This window comes from Capsicum annuum, chromosome 3 (genome assembly GCF_002878395.1).
Source record: "Capsicum annuum cultivar UCD-10X-F1 chromosome 3, UCD10Xv1.1, whole genome shotgun sequence".
NCBI classification, from domain to species: domain Eukaryota; kingdom Viridiplantae; phylum Streptophyta; class Magnoliopsida; order Solanales; family Solanaceae; genus Capsicum; species Capsicum annuum.
In genome coordinates this window covers 72,520,550-72,534,893 of record NC_061113.1, presented here as the reverse complement: position 1 = coordinate 72,534,893, position 14,344 = coordinate 72,520,550, and positions in this window count along the sequence as shown.

The following is a 14,344-nucleotide window of genomic DNA, read 5'->3' as shown; positions in this document are numbered from 1 at the left end:
ACCTATTGGTCAAAGAGTTGAGAAATTGAAAATTTAGTTACACGACCCATATTTGGTGGAAATAACCTCGGATGGAAAATTTAAATTTACCAATGCATTCGGAACATCAAAATTAGTATGGTTACATATATCATTTGCTCATATTAGACTTCGGATGCATCTCTAGAAATTGGAAGAAACTTAGAATAAAATTCCAAGTTTTAATTGTCTCTCAATACAGAAAGTAACACGATTGCCTGGGCATAGGCATGATCGTGATAACCATGATCGTGGCACATTCATCTATATGATCTCAATTCTTGAGGTCCTAGTATTGGCCATTTAAAATCTCTCCTTGGATTTAAGGTAGGTTAGGCTTACTTTTGTTAGATTTAGTTTTATTATTGTATGACTTTGATATTTTGATAAGATTGGATGGGATCTTAGATGATGAAATGGTATATGATAATGTTTAGTTTAGTTAAATTATTTAAGCACTTTAACTTATTAAGTGTGATTATTTTCGCATAGTCTAAAACCTTGAGTAAGATGGACTTTTTATCTCATGAATAGCATAAGCATGCTCTAGTTGCTCGATCTAGACAAAAGTGACTTGTGTCCGCTCATCCTAAGAGTAGGTTGACTTCGATATGCCTAGTTGTGGAACTGGCCTTAGAGGTTTGGATAAATTAAGAGGAATACATGAGGGAGGATTATCTTAGTAGACTAGTGTGGGTTAATAAAACATTGAGACATGATTTAATTAACTTAGTCGAATCATGGGTAGAAGTTAGAATTAAATAAGATAACTTAGTCTATTAGAAGCGAAACTTCACCCGCCTTAAGCTTGAACTATGTAAATTTATTAGAAACCTAGATACTTGAGAAACGTCTAAAAGATGCTCTGGTAATATGATGGCTAAACTTAGGATGTGTGTTATTCATTATGTTATTTTAGAAATAATGTGCATTCTTGATTAGGATCTCATTGTCACAATTTATTAGCTAGTTTACTATATGAACCTTGGATCTTATTATCACTCATATTATGCTCAAGCCTAGTAAGTATACTAATGTTTCTGCAAAAGAGCCCTTTTGTCCTAGTATTATGAATTATTCTAATAAAAAGGGGTTCTTAGAAGTACAACCATGACATTTTATTGTCCACGATAATAATCATGTTAAACTTGGTAATGTGTGAAATGTTCATACAATATGCATACACATGCTCATCCTCTTACTAATGTATTGCTTTGATAATAAATGGTAAGAAGCAATGATATGCCTTTCCTTATTTTTTCCTACTTCATTCTTCGTTCGCTTTGCATTTTTTATTTATTTGACTATATATATAAACATGTTCATATTGATGTCATGATGGATATTGATGCTATATTGATTCTCGATAAGGCCGGAGGATATATTGATGTTGTGATGTTTCACGATAAGGCCGGAGGACATATTGATGTTATGATATTTCACGACAAGGACAGAGGATATATTGATGTTATTATGATGCTCAACAGGGATGAAAGATATATCGATGTTATATGTTGATGTTACGATGATACCCAATAAGGTCAAAGGATAATTGATGTTATGCTTATGCCCAAAAAGGCTGGAGAATGTAATGATGCTATATTGATGCCCGACAATGATAGAGGATATGTTGATGCTATGGTGATGCCTGGTAAATTTGGAAGAGTTATTGATGATATGATGATGCCTGGTGAATCCAAAATAGGTATTGATGTTATGATGATGCTTGTAATCCTGGAGGATATATTGATATTCTGATGTTACATTATATTGTAAACATATAATAATATGTAGGTATATGTGTTGTTATTCCCTCGTATGATTTTGCTCGTATGTGCATTAGAGATATGGTATTTTTCTTAGAGAGTTATCTATAATTCTCTATCGTAAATCACTTTTTAAGTGGTGTGGGTCTTGATAATACTAATTAGTTATTAGAAGTAGAATATGCTGAATATTGAGATAAGGCTAATTAGTAAGTATAGTCATGAGTAAGATTAAGGATTCACATAATGGATATATTTGGCTTGAATAAATGGATAAATTGTTGAATCTCACCTAGTAAAATGGGTTATGTGTTAACTAATTGTCTATTTAGAGTTGTTATATTACTTGAAAACTTGAAGACTAGAATAGAAATTATTGGACCTTGTTTAATTAAATGTTATAACTAGCAATTATGGTTGAAAAATGGCTAATGAAGTCAATAGACTTAGAAATGTTAATGATAAGTGATATTGATGTCTAGTATGTAATGCCGCTGGTTGTTTAAATAAGGACTTAGAGAATTATGGTGTGAAATACAAAAGACCTTAGGTAATAGTTAGATAAGTGTGTTTGATCATACGTAACCTCATTATATATAATGGCTAGTACACCTATGATGACTAGGAATGAGTTTTTGTTTAAATGGTGATTATGGTGTAGTTGTACATCTTGACTAGGGATGGATGTTGTCTACTTGGTAGATAATAATTAGTTGTTATTTTATGATAGAGGATTATATAAAGAAATGGTTGGACTAATAATTGGAGGCCTTCTCATGCCTAGCAAACTAGTAGTTAATGATAATAAGTGTTGGATAGATAATGATGACTATATATAGTGTAACGATTTCATAGATATAGAAATAGCTATATGACTATGGTTATGATTACATTTTATGTGTTATTTCAATTGTAGTAATTGATGATGATTATGGATCTTGGGAAATTATCATTGATGGGAAATGTAAAAACTGTGTATAAATGTGAGTTTGTTATATATATACCGATATATTGATGATTTGATTTATTGATTCACTCTCCGGTGGTATGGGATGGCGCGATGAGTTCTTTACATTATGATTTTTTTTTTGTGCTTCCCGATAGTATGGGACGCCATGGTAAGTTCTTCTACTTTATGGTCTAATGGTTGTATGAGCGTGGAACTTAGTATTTGTGTGATTGAAATTACATATATTTTGCTTTATGCTTCCGGATTGAATATTTATTTTATATATGACGGTTGTGGTATATATTAGTATGTGATGACGTATTATTATTCTAGTTGTTAAATTATTTTGTATAGTGATGATGGAGATAATTCAGGTTTGATTTTGTACCTTGACTTAGATATATTGTCTTACTTTATATCATTATTTAGCTTTGGTTGTTGGAGATGCCTACTGAGTACCCACTATTTTGGTACTTAGACTACACATTTGTACCTTTTTGGTGCAGACCCAAGTATTAGTTGCCATCACAGAGTTGAGGTCATGCATTGTTGATCTTTTAGAGATAGGGTGAGATATTGGAGTTTTGAGTCACCCATTTCCCTACTATTTTTATTCAGTCTTTTGTATTAAAGATTGATATATAAGACTATTTACACTTTAAGTTGTATATCCTATTTTTGAATATAGCTATGCTTATACTGATATTATCAGGTCGTGGGAATTTGTATCCTTAGTAAACATTATGAAACATTGTTGTTTATGATGATGTTCATCTATTGTGTCCCCCGTCAGGCATTTCTACTAAATTAACCCATTGCCTTAGCTCTGGGTTATGGTGTTGGCTTACATACTAGTGTTTCATATCATGTTCCATAATTATGCATGAATCGGGTCGTTCCATATTAGTATCAGAGCGTTGGTTTCACCGATACTGTTTGTACAAGAATAAGTCTCTAATAGAATCCTGTGGATCAGAATGTTGATGTCCGTTTTCTATATTTGGGAGGCAATGGGACATTCTTAGGAGCCCTCAGTTCTTTCACTCGTATCGTCCTATGGGTTTAAGTTAGTTTGTAGGATATATTCTTGACTTTACTTTTTCAAAAATGTACAGAAAACGTGTTGCAGCTATGCGTGATGAGGGTCCCGATACCTAGCCTAGGGATCTTTGCCCTATTCGAGGACAACCTTGAGATATTTCCCTAGTTAGGAATTAGGATGGGCCTCCCCAAATATCATTCCTGCACCTGAGCCATAGTTTCATCCGTCTCTACCAGCGGTAGGATAGGGACCATCCCAGGCTCCACCATGTTTTATACCTTCTTCTTTGCTTAGAGCTACCTTGGTTCATCTGTTGGGTATTATTGAGTGTGTATAGACTACCAGGATAGGATGGAAACCTGAAGCTACAACTTCAGAAGTTAGGGTTCATCCTATTTCGATAGTTCTTTAGCGGATAGATTCTCAACCAGATGTGACCCAGCCTACTATGTCTGCTGAGGAGTACAAGATGTTGGCTAGGTTTTTGAGGTTTGCTCCATCTTATTTTTTTGGTGCTCCTGGAGATAATGCATTTGAGTTTCTGAGTGTTTGTAAGGATAATCTTCATGGGCTAGGTCTTGTTGAGACTTATGGTGTGGATTACATCATATTATTGTTGGATTTATGTGCTCAACACTGGCGGTGAGGTTTTATAAGTTCTAGGCCAGTTGGGTCCTCCCTTTTTTTGGACTCACTTTTTTGAGATGTTCTTAGAGAAGTTATATCGCTTCGAGATCCCATCTCGAGATATCACACGGTGCTTATGGTCCTGAAGGACCATAAGCTAACCCTTTGCTGATATTTGTACTTGCACACTACATAATATCTTAAATAAATGCAGAAACTAGCCATAATGGTCAACACATCTCTACATACTGAAAAACCTAAAAACCAAATACTGATACATCTGTCATCTGTCTGAAAATCCTCTAAACTGTATGAACTGTGGAGTTGATGGGACATTTCCCCAACTAACTCCATCAATTGAGAATAAACAAAATCCAATGCAGTAATAGTAAAATGAGATTTATCCTCAAAAGAGGAGGACTCACTACTACTGCTGCTAACTGGGACTGGACTGCTGAGGATACTCTAGATCTTGTGCCTCTGAGCCTATGGTGCCAAATAAAACACCATACCGCAAATGCGTCAGTACAGGAATGTACTGAGTATGTAGATGAGGTAAGGCTAAATGTAAAGGCTCATGCGTGCACAATATCAAAACTAAATAATTATGAAAATGTCACACGAGAACATATATATGAATGCACAGACCATAATCACAATCATCACAACTCTAGATACTAAAACTCGGATACCACTTTACCACAGACTGAACTCATTACTGACATTAAGATGCTGAATCACTAATTCATCTGATACTGATAACTAAGGATCTGAATGTACTTACATCAAGGACTGAATTTTGAGCTTTACTGCTTTTGACTGACTGGATTTGAGATCATCCTCTCTAACAGATGATTCCAAAATATATTATTAATGATAAGAAATATGAATATATCTGAATCTGACAACAAGGATACTCAATAGAATCTGAGACTGTGAATCAATCCTATCAGGTGGCATATCTCAGAATATGATATCAAATAACTGTATATAAGTCCAAGCTTATCTATAGGACGGTCCATGAATCAATGGAACTATCTGAGTTCCTCATAATGATAGATGACTGTATCTGATAGTCCTGATTTTTGAAGATTGATTTAGAAACTGCAACTGCAGGAAGTAGTCACTTAACCGACATGCCCTGACCTACCACAGGTAGGGTCCAACCTCTACCCTCAGTTGGGAGGGTGCCAATACCGTGCCATGAGTAAAGACATTATCTCTTCTCTCTGGTCAATCCTCTCTGATGGATGACCCTTAGCCAGAAGTTGACCTAAGGCAATATAATAGTCAAATACTTTCTCTCTCTGGAGGTGAAAACCTTTTGTAATGGTGACTCTTGTATCCTGTACTGGCAACGCAGTTCTGGAGGTCAGGGATTGCTACTAACGACTCCGACCTCTCTTGCGGACGGGAAGAGCCACCATCTCTTCCCTCACTCGGTGCTAGTTTCTACTTCCAACTGAATGACTCTGACTGGATTCTTTACTGAACACAACTAAACTGAATTTGATACTGATCATATTTCTCAAAAGATCTGACTGAGTTATGATAAGATTACTTTGTTTCATATCTGAAGGAAATGGCATTAAATCACGGTATCTGACTAATGATACAGAGCTTGAATATATTATTTAGTCACTTCTGAGATTAGAATTAAACACTTGTATACTATTGGATCTGAGCTGATTATAGGACTGAGGCTATATTACTAGCGATACAGAGATTATAAAGATAACTGAGATTACTGAGCTTTCTTAAGTTCTATAATTGTCTCAGGATACAGAGTTCTATAGTTCACTGAGTTCTGAGAATCATGGATGGATTGGAATTATCGTGAAACTGACACGGGCTCTAGACAACAGCTAAATTGTTAGGTATAAATACCCCCAGGAATCGATAACATAAATGTAAAGCATAATAATTCATTCATCATTACAAGAATTCGTGCATCATCACAATCGTTCAAGCACCTCTCCACAATCCTTAAGAACGTCACCTTAAGTATTTAAGAAACATAGACCTCTATTCATCATCACAATCACCAAAGGATCACTCCAAATATTTAAGGATCATCAACATAGGATCACCATCATATACTAGCCTAGAAAAGACATGCTACATGTCCACCGACCTAGCTTTATGAACAATTCATCAACAACCATAAAACACAACAATATTATAGAAATCATTATTTTCATAAGGGTGTAGCATGCATGTGTCGTTTAGGTCACAATTTAACTACAATACATGATTTCTAGTCTCTCAGACATTTTATCAAACACCCTACATGCACAACTTTGGCATAGGTAAAATAACCAAACTACTCATCATGAACAACCACATTTACTTGTTTCCAACTCATGTATCATAAGAGATTCATACAACCCACATAAATATTCCATCATGGAGATCAATCAATATCATCAAAAGGTACATAATCCATTTACCACACAAATACCACATACTAAGGCCAAGGCTTGATAATCTTGTACACAAACATAAATCACAACTCTATCATAGAAAGAACATTAATTTCAACTCACAAAAATCATTAAAAATTTATAAACATAAATCTTTAGGATTTAGAAAAGGGTAGTTCAGCTTCTTGGATGAAAGAAACCAAAGAACCAATATCTACATACCTTGGGGAAACTCTTTTCTTGAAGGCTCTTAGAATAATTCTTGATTTCCCTTGATTTTTGGTTGAAGAAGAGAGGGGGATTTGATTTTTGAAAACCCTAGTTATCTTGGGTGGAAGGAGAGAAAATAAGGCTCAAATCCCTTAAGTGGGTATTTATAGAGGTTGGGAGTAAGTGTAAAATACCAAAATACCCTTGAGAAAATTCTTGACTGGAGCTCGACTTTTGGTTATGGCACGACGTGCCACAATCGCACACCTTTACTAGATTTTGGCAATTAGGAAATTGCACAGTGGTACAATGTGGTAAAGATCATTTTGCCAACTTTTTGTGAACTAGAATTTCACCGCGATGTGGAGGAATTGCCATTTTGGCTGCCTCTGCGATACGCCAATGTGCCAGATGGCATACTGTCTCACTAAAATGGCTCTAACTCCTCACCCGAGTGTTAGATTTTGGAAAATTTAGTATCGATGGAAATATTATTCAATACTCTACATGATAAAATATATAAATTTGGTAAATTACACATGATTCAAAGTATTTCATACTTGAGAAGGTATTTCTAAAACTTTTAAACTTGGATTTTCACTTCACTAAATACACTCTAAAGCTCAAACTGAAAGAGGACTTTGCCGGGTATTATAGAAGTATATGCCACAAAGACTTAGAGATCTATTAAGGGATCAGTTCACTAGAATAGAGTAGGGTTCTATGATTTTCATCGACTTTGATGCATATTTCCTTGAGTTGGCTAGGCATGGGACTTTTATTTTGGCTACTAATTAGGAGAGTGCTCGCAGCTTTGTGAGAGGATTGAGACTTCATAGTACTTTTTTTGAGGTTGCAGGTCATACTAAAGTCAAAGAGGACATACATTATGAGGGTCATGATAAGAGGCTCAAGTATCTGGGTAGATTTTGTGGGAGCCATAGTATTTATTGATTTTGAGGTATTAGTTCTTATGTTGGGCATTCTCTTCGTACATATTTTTAGCCTCTGAGTCAAGCAAGTCAACCAGTTTAGGAAGCTCTTCAGACCACTTATGGAGGTCAATTTTTTAATAGTGGTCGCCCTAGTAAAGGCAGTGATCAATCTTTGAGAGGTTCATCTATAGTCAATGCTAGGCATGGTAGTTATTCTAATTTAGCCGAATCAGTGAAATCTAGTTCTTCTCATGATTCTTATTTTCCTTGTAGGCTTCCTGGTGATTTCTGGAGGGATTGCCTTAGTAATAGGGCCATGGTTTTTTAAGACCAGGGTGCTACTCCTATTAGGGAATTTTATCCCTTAGGTATAGGTTATTTAAGAGGTCACAATAGTGGTTACTAGGGTGCTCAAGGCATTACTCATACTGGTAGGGGTGGAGGTCGGTTAGGTACCCAGCCAGGTGGCGGGCGTTGTAAGTTGTATGTAGTACCTGCTAGACCTAAGGCTCAAACTTTGGATGTTGTAGTTACAGGTATGATTTTGGTTTTCCTCAAGTCGACTCTTGCTTTATTTAATCCCAGATCCATTTATTCTTATATATATATATATGCTTATTATGCACCACTATTCAACTTTACTTGTGATTTATTATCTGTTCTATTGCGCGTATCTACTACCACGTGTGATTCTTTAGTAGTAGATTGAGTTTTCAGATCATGTGTTCTGACTATTAGTGATATTCATACCTATGTTGATCCTATTATTCTTGATATGGTGGATTTTGATGTGATTTATATCATGGACTGGATATCCTAATATCATGTAGCATTGGACTATTTTTCCAAGACCGATACCTTAGCCAGGCCAAATCTACCCCCAATCGTGTGTCAAAGAGCAGTTAGCTGTGAGCCAACGAGGATTATTTCTTATGTTCATTCTATGAGGCCTATTTTGAGGGGTTACGAGTCTTATATCACTTATACTTGTGATACTATTCTGGAGAGTTTGTTACTTGACACTTTTTCTATTGGTTCTAAGTTTCCTGATGTGTTCCCTACTGATCTACATGGTACCCCCCTCCCCCTACTGTGAGATTGAGTTTTCTATTGACTTTGAACCTAAGACCTAATCTATTTTTATGGTACCTTATCATATAGATCCTGTTGGGCTTAAAGATCTAAATTCTTAGCTTCAGAATCTTCTTAGTAAGGGTTTTATTAGACCGAGTGTGTCCCCATGGGGAGCCCTTATTTTTTTGAAAAGAAGAAAGCTGGTTTGATGTGTTTATGTATTTATTATAGGAATCTTAAAAAGATGATGGTGAATAATCATTATCATATGCCTTGCTTTGATGATTTGTTCAGCAAACTTTAAAGCACAACCATGTTTTTTAAGATAGATTTGAATTTCGGTTATCATCAATAGAGGATTTGGGATGAGGATATCCAAAAGATAGATTTCTGGACCCGTTATGGTCATCATGAGTTCTTGGTGACGTCATTTGGGATGACTAATTCCTCAGCCACATTCATGGATTTTATGAACCATGTGTTGAGACCAAATTTAGTATCCTTCATTATTTTGTTCATTCATGACATTATCATGTATTTGAGGAGTAGTGAAGATCATGCACAACACATGATGATTGTGCTTCAAACCTTGTAAGATCATGTGTTTTTTGCCAAGTTCTCTAAGTGTACTTTTTGTATTGAGTCAGTGTCATTTCCTAGACATGTGGTGTCCAAGGTGGGAATTAAAGTAGGCCCGACTAAGATTTCAATAATTTATAATTGGCGTAGACCTACTTCTATGACTAAGGTTCGTAGTTTCATTGGTTTGGCTGGTTATTACAGGTGCTTTGTTGAGAGCTTTGCGACTATTTTATACTATATGACTAGATTGATTTAGAAGGAAGTAAGGAGTGTGATTTGAGCTTTGGAAAGCTCAATGATTGTCATACTTCATCTCAAGTATTAGCTCTTCCAGTTAAGGGTGAGGTATCCACTATGTTTTGTAATTCTTATGGTGTTGGTCTTGGTTGTGTTTTAATGTACTAGTGTTGTGTAATTGCTTATGCTTCTAGACATCTCAAAGTACATAAGCATAACTACCCCACTCATGATTTAGAGTTAGCACCAGTAGCTTTTGCACTCATGATTTGCAGGCATAATCTGTATGGTGTACATTGTAACATTTTCACCGATCATCACAACTTTTAGCATCTTATGACCCAGTGAGATCTTAATGCTCACCATCGTAGATGGACTTGTTAAGGTACTATGATATGTCTATATTATATCATCCTGGTTGATACCTTGAGTTGTAAGCAAGTTAATCTGGGTAGCTTAGTGTGAATCTCAAATTCTTAGAGGCCCTTGCCATGAGACATTCTGTCCTCAGTCAATTTGATGGTTTGCCTTGATATTTTTAATTCTGTGATGATTTTAGCTTAGGTGGGGACAAGGTCCTCCTTATTTTAGCTTAGAAAGTTGTGTTTTCTCCATGACCAGGTGGTGAGTGCTGATTCTAAGAGGCACACTATTGATTTCAAGGGTTTCTTAAGGTTCAAGAGTCTTATATGTGTTCCATGTATTGATGATTTAATTCAATCAATTCTTCATGAGGCTCGGTACAGCCAAGATATATAGATATTTGAGGCAACATTACTGGTGGGTGGGATGGTATGAAGAGAGATATGGTAGATTTTATGGCTCATTGACTATGTTGTCAGTAGGTTAAGGCCAATCATCAGCATCTAAGTGTATTGACTCAAAGATTGCCACTCCCGAGTGGAAATGGGAAAAGATTACCATGGACTTCATTACTGGATTACCTCGTACTCCCCATGGTCATGATGATATTTGGGTTTTTGTGGATCATTTGACAAAGTCAACATATCTAATTCCTATTCAAATGACCTTCAGTGTATAGAGATTAGCCTAGATCTATGTTTGGGAGATAGTTCATTTACATGGGTTCCTATTTGTAAAATATCATATCATGAATCTGTATTTACTTTGAGATTTTGGAGAGCATTCCAAGAGGAGTTAGGTACTTAAGTGGATTTGAGTATGAATTTTCTTTTATAGACAGTCAGATGGTCAGTCTTAGCAAACCATTTAGGTGTTTAAGGATATGCTCTGAGACTGTGTTATAGATTTTTGAGGATAGTGGGATCAATACTTTGCATTGACAAAGATTACATACAACAACATCTATCAATCAAGTATTGAGATGGTGCCTTAAGAGGTGTTGTACGATAGGAGATGTCATTCTCAGATACGATGGTTTAAGACTTTTGAGGTGAGACCTCATGGTACATATTTGATTTAGGACTCATTATATTGAGTCTAGGTGATTCAGTATAGGCTTAGATCCTCCCAAAGGAGAAAAAAAGAATATACCAATCGTAGGCTCCACTCCATGAGATTCAGAGTTAATGACCAAGTGTTCCTTCATGTTTTGCCCATGAGGGGTGTGATGAAGTTTGGAAGGAAGGGCAAACTTAGCCCCTCATATATTGGTCATTTTAAGTTTATTCCTGCAGTTGACGAGGTGGTTTATGGGTTAGCCTTGCCTCTAGATTTTGCAGTTGTTCATCTCATTTTACATATATCCATGTTGCAAAAGTATATTCCTAATTCGTCTGATGTACTTAGGTGGAATTCAATGTTATTAGACGAGCAGTTGAACTTTGTTGAGGAGACCATGATTACTTTTGCAAGTGATGTAAGAAATTTGCGTGCCAGAGAGATTCCTGTAGTTAAGGTTTAGTTGAAGCACCAACTAGTGAAGGAAGACACTCGGGAGATAGAGAGCGAGTACAGGCCTAGTATCCTCTTTTGAAGCACCACCTAGGTGTGTATAGATATGGTAGTGATGTGTGCTTTGGGTGTGGTAAGCAAGGCCATAGAATGCGAGAATGTAGAGCCCTAGATCAGAGGGGTAGAGAGTTTCTTCAGCAGAGTGCCCCTTTTGGTACCAATAGTGGTTAGCATCAGAACTTTCTCTATGTATTTCAGGCTCTCCATGATCAGGAAAGATTTCCTAATATAGACACGGGTATGTTATGAGTCCTTTATCTTTGTGATATGCATTGCTAGATCCTTTGCTTCCATTTTGAGCTTATATGTCATCATGAGTCATGCATGAGTTTCATATCTAAGTCGATCAATGATAACCTAGATCGTACGTGCCCCGTGCACCGCCCCAATATTTCAGTAAGGTGTTTGTAGAGGACATAGAGTCCCAAGAGGGAGATACCCCATGATAAGGCAATGCTCTCATGTTCTTAGACTCATTCATTTCCATGTTAAGACTCTTGTTATGAAGTTAATGTCAGTTGTCATTACATAGCCATTCATGCTTTCAAGAGTCAGTTCAGTCAGACATTCATGCATTAGATATGCATTTTCAGTAGAAAGAGTTGATTTTTTTAGTGTATTCGGTCATGCATTCATGAGATCAACTCCGTTATGAGTCCATGCATTAGATATGCATGTCCATTATGAGAATTCAGCTTATGAGTTGCTTCAGTCGAGTATTCCATGCATCAGATATGTATGCCAAGTACGAGAGTTCAGAATATCTGTAGTTCCAGTTGCATGGTCATTTTTTAGATGTTCTCATTCCTTAAGTGAGTTTAGTTAATCAGTATTCTTAGCCTATCAAGCGACATTCGAGGGAGAATAATTCCAAGGGTGAGATATTGTAAGACCCTACAAAGATATTGTTTGACCTTGTAAAATTCTCTCATAGTCTGAGCCTTAAAGCGTGTTTAGTAAAGTGTTAATATGGCCTTAAAATGTTGAGAAGTTTTTTCCAAAGTGAGAGGTATTTTAAACCTTGTAGAGAATTGAATAAGCTTTCCATCTATACCAAATTCGCCCAAATCTAACACTCGGGCGAAGAGTAAAAGCCATTTTAGTGAGAAAGTGTACCACCTGGCACTTTAGCGCGTCGCGGAGCCAGCCAAAATAGCAATCATCAAAATTCATGGAACCTCTACAATTATGGTGCGTCGCACCAAGGTTTGGTTTTAGAATTGTCAATTTTTAGTGCACCAACGCGATTCCACCGCATTGCGGTGTCTTTCAGTTTACAACCAAGGTGGCAACGTGATTTCCACGGCTTCATACCATCAAGCAGTTTCTTGATTGTCCGATTTCCAAAGATTTGGTGTGATTATGGCACGTCTTGCCATCATGTAAAATTTGTATTTTTTAGTTTAATTCCATAGGCGAAAAGGGTCATTTTCCTACCCCTATATATCCTCCTTAACACGACATTTAGCCTCATTCAACCCTAAAATACTAGTTTTCTCTCAAAGTTGTTCAAGAACAAGAGCTAGGGTTTTCAGAACCCTTCCTTCTTCTTTTAGAGAAATCAAGAAATCAAGAATCTCTCCAAGAGCTTTCAAGAAAGAGTTTCTATAAGGTATGCAGATGTTGATTCTTGGGTCCCTTTCATCAAAGAAGCTCAAGAACCCTTTTCTAAATTTCAAAGATTTTATGTTTATGAGTTTTCATGATTTATGTGAGTTGAAATTGATGGTCATTCTATTATTGAGTTGTGATTCATGTTTGTTTACAAGGTTTTCAAGCTTTGGCCCTAGTATGTGATATTCATGTGATGTTCATGATAAACCCTCTTCAAGTTGATTGTTAAGTTATGTGTTCATTTCAATTAGGTGTAGAAATTTTTGAATAAGTAAAGCATACTCGCCATATGTTTGATGAAATGCTTATGTAAGGAATTAGAGCCATTCTAGGATATTGATTAGAAATTCCCAATTGTGTGCAAGCCCATCCATGCCAAGTGTTTGTTGAAAAGCCTTAGTGAATGAATTGTTGCATGATAGCATGAAATTCCCCAATTATGTGCTCTTTGATACATGCTAAGACCTTAATACATACCAAGTGTTTGATGCAAGACATTGTTGAATTGAGTATGATCCAATAGCATGTCCCCCTATGTTATTACATGTTTAGGATTCCAAAATGCTTGAAGTGGTGCCTTTGTGATTGTGATGGTGAATGATTGTCCATTGTCTTGATTATTCAAGAATGGTTATGTTTTACTTTTATGTTATCGAGTCCTGGGGCTATTTATATCCGATAATTTAGTTGCTGTCTAGAGCCCATGTTAGTTTTCTGGATAATTCCAGTCAATCCATGATGCTCAGAACTCAGCGAGTTATAGAACTCTCTATTCTTAGATAGATTCAGAATTTAAGAAATCTCAGTAATCTTTGTAATTGTCGTAATCTCAGTATCATTAGTAATATAGCCTCAGTTCTTTACCCAACTCAGATCTAGAAGTATTCAAGTTTTCAGTTCTAACCTCTGTAGTAATCGACCACTCTATTCAA